Source organism: Vombatus ursinus, unplaced genomic scaffold (genome assembly GCF_900497805.2).
Source record: "Vombatus ursinus unplaced genomic scaffold, bare-nosed wombat genome assembly UNPS02014819.1, whole genome shotgun sequence".
NCBI lineage: Eukaryota > Metazoa > Chordata > Mammalia > Diprotodontia > Vombatidae > Vombatus > Vombatus ursinus.
Window position 1 is genome coordinate 2557599 of NW_020954597.1, and position 8907 is coordinate 2566505.

Sequence of the window (8907 nt, forward strand, 5' to 3'; positions counted from 1 at the left end):
AGAAGGGCCCGAGGAAAGCGGGGCCTTTTTTGTGTTTGCGGGCTTCTGGCCGGCTTGGAGGTGCAGAGGACCGGAGAGAGACAAGTGCGGGGAGGCTGTCTGCAGAGATGGCCGATCATCCCTTTTTCTCTCTCCCCTCCATCCCTTCTTCTCTCCCCTTGGGGAAGGACAGATTTGTCGTTTCTGGGGTAGGGAAGAAGGTGCTTTCACCAACTAGACAAGGAACAGAACCGAAGCCCATTCATTTGTCTCCAGTGGGGTCCAGAAGTGGAGAAAGGGGGGAGGGGGGACAGGGGCTTGCAGTGACCGCTCTTCTCTCCATTTGGTTTGAATCAGAGAGCAAATGGTTGGAAAAGAAGCAAAAACTCATTTTAAGACCTTCGGGTTCTTTGGTGAACGATTCGATGGAATTTAATTGCAGAGGTAAATTACAAGGGAATTAGCATAGATTGGTCACTTGCAAACCCTTAAAAAACCAAATTGGAAAAAAGTTTTTCCTGCCGATATGACAAACTATCCATAAACTTCGAAATCTCCATTTTCACCAGGGAAAAGGAGAAGTTTTGCAGTCGATTGAAACTGTGTAATGAAACTTGACCTAAGTCAGGAGAAAAGCTGAAAACTTAGTAAGCGTTGCAGAAAAGTTGACATTAAGTTCTCATTTAGAACATTTTAGATAGGTGAATAGGAAGATCTTCATGCCTTGAAAAATCATTCTGTTTGGAGAAGTATTTGCTTCTTCCTCACATAAAGTAAATTTTGAGATTTCTCATGATCTCCAAGCTTTGTTTCACCAATTTTTGGTTATTCTTGGTTATGTTTAAAAGCAGCTGGAGTTGTGCCAAAATCTAAAATCAAGCAATTTAACATTTAGATGTATAATGGGCTTTGATAAAATGATGAGGGCAAATGATCATTCACAGCGTGATGCCACCCTAGTAACCAGCTCTCGATTCCTCTATGCTGGTCTCTGAATGAAAGTGCCATGCTGGGTGAAAGACGAAATGACTGAGGGGACAAAGGTTCAAGCTTCTAAGCCTATTCATTTATTGAAGGACGCACACCAATTGTCCAACACACCGGGACTAGGCGTCCTCAGCTTTGGCACTGGACCCCAAATACACGCGAGGACAGACTTTTATGCATTAAAAGAAAACAATTAACAGGATGTAAACCAGGATGGGGCAACCGTATGGCACAGTGGATAGAGCCTGAATTCAAATCCAACCTCAGACACTTACTAGCTGTGTGACCCTGAGCAAGTCACTTAACCTCTGTTTGCCTTAATCCACTGGAAAAGGAGATGGCAACCCACTCTTTGCCAGTAAAACCAGAATTAGGTAATCTAATTTCTGATTGGAGAAAAGGTGAGAGGCTTTCTGAGTCGGGAGCGGGGAGCTAACAGGTGTAATTCCCTGAAATCAGAAAGAGGTGTCCCAATCTTCCCAGGTGTCTGTGTTCAATCAAAGAAATGGAAAGGTTGACCAACACAGGGCCAGATTTCAGATGAGACACACGGGCTGCTTGAGATGGACAATGGTGAGAAAACTCCTTGCATGGATCTTTGGGTCTGACCAGGCTTCTGATCAGCTTAACTGAGGTCCTCGGTTAAGGGTCTCTAAGCAGCAGCTAGGGGTGGTCCAGCTTCCCAGCCAGGCAGGGCCAGGTTCGAACAACGCAATAAGGTTTTCTCCCGATTCCCACAAGTGAATAAAGTTTTCTCGCAAGACAGAAGCTGGACTAGACCCGTAATGAACAGAAAGGGAACTGAGCTGGATCCAGAATGGAGTCACTAGATGGAGTCAGTGTGGTCCACTCAGTTCCCACAATTCTCTCACTGGTAAAGAACAGCAAAATGGAAAGATGGATGAAATTATTTTCTAGGCAAGATTATTTTAAAATGCATTCAACTGAATTGATGTCATTTGGTTGGCAAGATTTTTTTTTTTCCTGTTTTCGGTCCGTAATATTGTTTTTATTATTATTATTATTTTATGCTTTTTTTTTGCACTATGATTTTAGGAAACTATCATATAAGAAATGCTGTTAATTTGAAAAATGATACTTAGAGTGTACTGAATTTGTATTATCAAATATCAATCCCTCTTTTGATGTGAATGTTGTGAAATTATGAAATTAGCCTATTACTTATTAGACACCTGTGTTATTATAGTTAAGAAACTGTCTTGAGCATTTAATTGGGTCTACTTTGCTTTAAAATGAGTAATAATGATAAATACTTAGTGTTTGGGGAAAGAACACCAGCAACAAAAGCCCAGACCTTGCAGGTTCTCATCATCTGTGAAGTCCTTCGAAGACCTGCCAGGCCCTCTGGATCCTCAGCCTTGTCAAGGTCATTAAATCTTGTCAGTTCCAGGAAAGAATACGTGTGATTGATGAGACCTTCATCGAAGGACTCATTTTTACACCAGGATGTATTTAAACTAGAAAATACAAGAAAGAAGTTGAATGAATACTTTTGGAGAGAACTTGCATATGCTTAGGAAGTCCCAAGGGTCAATGCTTGTCTTTCTTGTCGATACCTTGCCTAAACTGTAATTAGCGTTGGATTTGCACTGTGGGAGGTGAAATCTCTCAGGATACAATTTGATTGGCTCTGAGTTTTGAATTCAAACGTAACTGTTTTGAATCCACTATTCCAGGGAGATGCCAGGAGCGCCTCAAAGGGAGTTGGATCTGAAAATGTTGCAGGTGGATGTAGGTATTCATGGCGGTATCCTCCTGATTGGGTTTCCTTTCTGAACGATATTCCTGGTCCATACGCCTCTGTGAATAATGTGGAACTCTCTTGTATGATTGACTGTTCCAGAAGGTTTTTCTGACTTCTAAAGTCAAACAGAGCTGAGGGAATTTCTTGTCCTGGCCTACCTGTAACTTTAGGCTTAAGCCTGGGGGAACAGTGCCGATAATGCCCCAGTTGTGTCCTTCCTCTCTTCTTGGCAAAATTCTCTGACCGTGGCAGAACTGTCAAGTGTTTTCTAATGGATCTTATTGTTACAATCATCAAGCACCTCTGAGCTGCTGTGATGGGTCCCAAGTAGAAAGGACGCTATTGCTTCACAATTTTCTTCTTATGGATTTGGGACCATTGTCAACTTCCTGGCCTGGTCGACTAAGACAGGTCACTGTCTAACCCTAACCCTAACCCTAACCCTAACTGCCTTGCCATTTCCCGCTCATTGCTTCAACTGTTTGTATAAAAGATTATTCCCACACAGTATTACACTGTAGCTGAATGATAGGAGGATAAAGAGGTAAAAGGCTTTACTGGTTAATGGATTAGGGAACTTCCCTTTGGGAAAAGCAACACGATGAGACTGTTTCCATTTGAGAACCAAGATATATACGATTGGTTTTCAAATATTTTCCATTGGATAAAAGAATTTACTTCAAGGATTTGCGAAAGCTGTAATTCTATCCGAAGCTTTGGAGCTTCAGCCGTTAGGCAATTGGGAAAAGCCGAGTAAAAATAAACATCCTAAATGCACGCTTTTCCATTTTTTTCTGGGGTTAATAGGTACCTGCTGAATGCTGTTCAGCTACACTTGAATATCCACAGGTGCCTATTCATAGAAATGCCTAAATACACAGGCTTTGGCTATGTTGTAGTAACCATTTTTAGTGATCGGCTAGAAGGTCTCAAGTTGGATTGAGAATTTCACGTAAAGAATTGTTTTCGTTGTCAAGAAACTTTTAAATCATGATTTTTTTAAATGAAAAGATAAAGAAGAAATGAATGCTACCTGTGAGAAATGCTAACAGTTTGGTCCCCACAGAATTGATAAGAAAACAGGACAGGGGGAGATTGATTTTCACAGACTGTAGAGAAACCATAGATATTGCATTGCTAACACAGATGTTACACAGGACGTGCAGGAATGTTGGGACAAGTTGGGGGTTAAAGCCAAGTAGTCCTATATAACCGCTTGCTCTGCTCCTGTAAAGGTGTGTGATTCCAAGGAGGGAACACACCCAATTCTCGCGAGAATTGCTAATAAAGGTATCTCTTCTCTCACTCCACAACTGTGATTTCCTTATGACCCAGCTAACTCTTGTTCAAGGAATTCTCCGAGCCCAGTCCTAGGCTCAATTCTGAATTGAATCTGGGGTTTTTATAACACAACCCACCTCCTTTAAAAAATTAAAACTGCTGTTCCTGGAGGTACATACAAGTCTATGCCCATACACTGAGAAAAGAGAAAGGAACAGTTGGGTCCTCTGGATGACCAGAAATCCAGCCCCACCTCAGGAAGGTTTCAATGAAAATGTTAAAGCATGAACTTGACAATCCGGAAAACAAAGGGTAGCTCGATAAAATACAATCAATTCTCTCGAAGTTTGACAAATGAAAACTAAAAATCCAGTAGCTTAACTGTTCAAGGAGATACATCTTCAGTGAAAGCAGAATTCACTATTCCATTACTCAGTAGAAACCTCCAAAGATCACTTCTCCTTCCCTTTGAACGGGTGGTCCTAAGCATTTTTGAATCTGTTGAAGTTTCTAAATTAAATGAATGGGATGTTCCAAGCATTTCATTGTGTGCAAGACGGTTAAATGTATATAGAATTTAAAAGAATGTTATATAAACATATTTATTTATAATATATTTATAATATTGTATGTTCATTATAACAATTCTGATCTCTATATATAATATAAATATATAACTTATAAATACCAGAGGGGAAACATAGAAAATAATAATGTACAATAAATCTGGATGTTTATTATGATATATTTATAATAAAGCTTATATAACCATAAAAACAAATGTTACATAAAATTAAAAGACAGTGTGATGTAATTGCTTGATTTAAAAGCCAGTTTTCATAATAGGACAATATTATTTGTGTTACTTGTGACCCCATTTGGGTTTTCTTGGCAAAGATACTAGAGTGGTGTGTCATTTCCTTCTGCAGCTCATTTTAGAGATGAGGAACTAAGGCAAACAAGATTAAATGACTTGCCTAGGGTCACACAGCTAAGTACAATTGGATTTGAACTTAGATCCCCCTGACTGCAGGACTGGCCTTCTATATCCACTGGACCACCTAGCTGCCTATTAATATTAAAGAATGGTTTTAATGTTGTAGCTAAATTTTTACTAAAACTTTTAAATCTTTTAAAAAAAATTGTATGGGGGCAGCTAGGTAGTGTGGTAGATAGAGCACTGCCCCTGAAGTCAGGAGGACCCGAGTTCAAATCCGACCTCTAGATCGAATACTTAACACTTACTAGCTGGGCAAGTCACTTAACCCCGATTGCCTAAAAAGGAAAAAAAATAAATAAATAAAATTTTGTATCTTATGTCAGGAGTTTTTCTTAAATGGGAGATTGATTTTTTTTTTCTTTCTGTTTGAGTTCTCTCTGATAATATCAAGAGACAGAAGGACTTATTTTAGAAAGTCAGGTCCTCAGGAATCCTTTTTAAGATCCTTCCTCTAGGCTACTATATAGCATTATCTGGACTGTGTGGAGGTTTTGAGAAAAGAAAGATCAAGACTGCCAACCTGCAGGTGAGTCCTTCCTATAGCTCTGATGTTGATATACTTATCTCCACAAGGTTGGAACTGGCTTTCACCACATGAGCTAATGATCATTTTTCTATTAAGTCAAATCGCTAGCAGGTTAAAGACAACATTACCTAGCGAATGTCCCTAAGCCACCTGGAACCTGGAAGTAGTCAGGAAAATCCCTCTGCCTATCTACCCTAAGGCATTCCAGGTACACCTGAAACCCGAGTTAAAGACACTGAGATGCTGATTCAAGGCTCTGTGTCCATAAGTTGGAGTGGACCAAACTGGGCAGTTTGTGGAGAGTGGTCAAGGGCAGAGCCTTTTGACACAGAATTTCCAAGGGAGAATGCTTTCCAGAAGCAGACGACTTCATGAAGTAAAAAGCTAAACTCAAGACAACAGAATAAGAAACCAATTATTTAAATGAACATTAACTGAAAGTTGCCCAAAACCTTACTATTGTCATCTCTATCAATGTCACAAATTCCATGAAACCATTGTTGAATCTGGAAGCAGCTTTATTGATGACCTAGGAAGGCTGGGCATCCTGCATGTGAGAGTACATGTATCAACAAATGCATACCTTTTTATTCCCTATTTCCCATTCGAATTTCCTTCCCATTTCCCCATTCGTTGGTGTTGACCTGAAAGTTGGTTAAAGAGACAACAAGCCAGGGGATAAGTAAATCCATATTATCTATTCCCTTAAGTTAGCGACATGTACATGGAGCCAGAGCTTTAACTCTGACTGACTCAAGCAATTTTAGGAGGACGTTTAAACCCTGACTCAGGAAGTCTGTGTTACAAAAAAAAAAAAAAAAAAAAATACATATATATGTGTGGGACAGCGATGACCCTTACCCAAATTAATTCAGAGGCTTCTCCAAGTAGAAAGTAGAAAGGATTTTATTTCAATCTCGAGAAAGGGCAACTCCCACCGAAAGGCATTTCAATGCAAGACCGCAGGTGGTGTCAGCCAAGCAAGCATTTTTATAGGTTCTAACCGCAACCCCTCCCTGGCCCCCTACCTCTTATCCCATTGCCTGGGCTTCAGAGGGCACAATCTAAACACGACAAAACTACCCCAGCAACAGCGGAGGAAATTACAGAATCGTTACATAGTTTGCACCTGCCTGTCCCTGCTTCAAGTATCCTCTTAGTACATCCTGTTTTGTTCATTTCAGATCCTGGAACAAATTGTAGTTATACTTATCTTTTGCAATAATTTGAATATATTTATCCAGGCTATTTACAAACTTCCTGACTTGGATACACATATATTATTATTATTATGGGTCTTTACCTTATTTTACTCATTTAAGTTTAGATTTTATGAGGGATCTTCACCAATCTCACTCTCTCTATATATACATATATCCTCAATATGTTTTTTAACTTTGTGAGAAATGAAAGCGTTAAGATCCCACATAAGTAGATAAGAAATCAGCACAGACAGGCTAACTTCTCTGTCAAGGGGGGGGAGGAGCGATAACACAACTCTAGGCACATAATGTATGTTAGGGGTGGGGCACGTAAGGAAGATTGTAACCCAGAAGGATCAGGACCAATGCTGATCCAGAAAGGAGGAGTTAGGCAATTACTAACTATCAAGCCTGCTCTGGCTTCTTTTCCACTCGCATTTATCTCCTTCCAAGGAATGGAAAGGATGCACTTCAACCTCTTTAATAAAAAGTCTCTGAGACACCAGTCTTCGGAATTGAGTCTGGGGTCATCTTTATAACAACTTAGAGCATGAGAAAGGAAGTTTCTTAGCTGAATAGGTTGTAAATACAATAAAATAGGAGAATGTCAAAGAACACATTGAAATTATATGTCCAGGATATCTGTGCTTTCCCTCCATAACACATGTCCATAGGATACCGAGATTAGAAAAGCCTCACTATTCAAGAGAGCAGCTGGTCCCTGGCATCCTGCCCTTAGGGATCACACAGGAAGAATGCTGGTCAGTTTCATCTGGTCCCAAGGTCGCTGACACAGGAAGGGGCATTTTTAGTTCACTCAGAGAGAAGAGATTAATTCAGGTTTTTGGCCCTTATTGGGGCTCAATTGATCTTACATGATATTCACAATTCAAGTGCTGGATAACAGTGTAGAATATCTAGATGTTGCTTCTGCATATCACTCAATCAGAGGTTATAGTCAGTTTAAACTGGGAGGGAATGTGAGAAATAGTTTTTTAATTTTTTTAAATTATTTCCACAAAAAGTCAAGTGGAACCTTAAGGAATGCAGTCTGGGGGCTAGGTGAAAGTTGAACAAAGGGAGTTGTATTAGGATAAGAAAACACTCTTGGTGGTGAATAGAATAACAGGCAGGAAACCAGATCCGAGGTTAGGTATAAATGAACAAGTAAGGGCCAGGTCTCTGAATTGTGGGGAGTGGGAGATGTAATTAGGGGAGGAGACTCATGTGGGGAAATGAGGTTCTTCGGCTAGGCTGAAACCTCTATAGTACCCAGTGCTAATCGTTTCCTGGAACACAGTAGGTAATTAATAAATGTTGATTGATGGATTGATTGGGGTGGGAAGAAATTAGGCCAAGTAATCGGAGGGAGGGCTCGCAGGGCTTCTTCAGCTCGTTCCACTCCGGCCCTTTCGGTGCTTGTCAAACTGTGGGTCACAGCCCCATACGGGGGGTCTCTTGTGAAGATCAAAACTACAAGATTCTGATGACAGGTGGGCCACGCGGAGGTCAGTGTGAGTGAGGGGGCTCTGCTTGACACGGGTTGTGAGCCTGAGGAAGTGGAAGGTGAGGGAAACTGGGGCTTGGGGGAAAAGGGCCTGAGTCCTGCTGTGAAGAAGCTAAGTTTGGGGTGCCTCTGGGACATCCGGCTGAAGGCACCCAAGAGGTAGAGACGCAGGCCTCCAAATGAGGAGCCATGTCACGAATGGATAAAGAGATATGGGAATCACGTGCATGGAGTGACAACTGAGCTTGAGAACTGGTGAGGGAGAGGAGAGGACCGGGCCAGAGCCTTGGGGGACACTTCCGTTTGGTGGATGGGACCTAGGCAGACTGAGAAGGAACTATGGGAAATCAGAGGACAATCAGGAGAGAGCTGTGTCCCAGAAACCTTCGAAATTTTGAGATGGATGCCAGCTTTTTTTGGGGGGGGGGGGGCAGAAGAGTGATGACATTGGAAGCTAGCCACAAAGTTGGAGGGCAAGATGGGGAGGCGCCCGGGAAGTTTATCAGTCCATCTCTGTGGGGGAGAGATACGGTTGTGGGGGCAGAAGGACCAAGTGAGGGTTTTTTCAGGACACATTTGTAGGGCCTAGGGAAGGACGCAGTAGAAAGGGGGAGATAGAAAATAAATGAGAGAGTGGGGATGATGGAGGCAATACTAGGA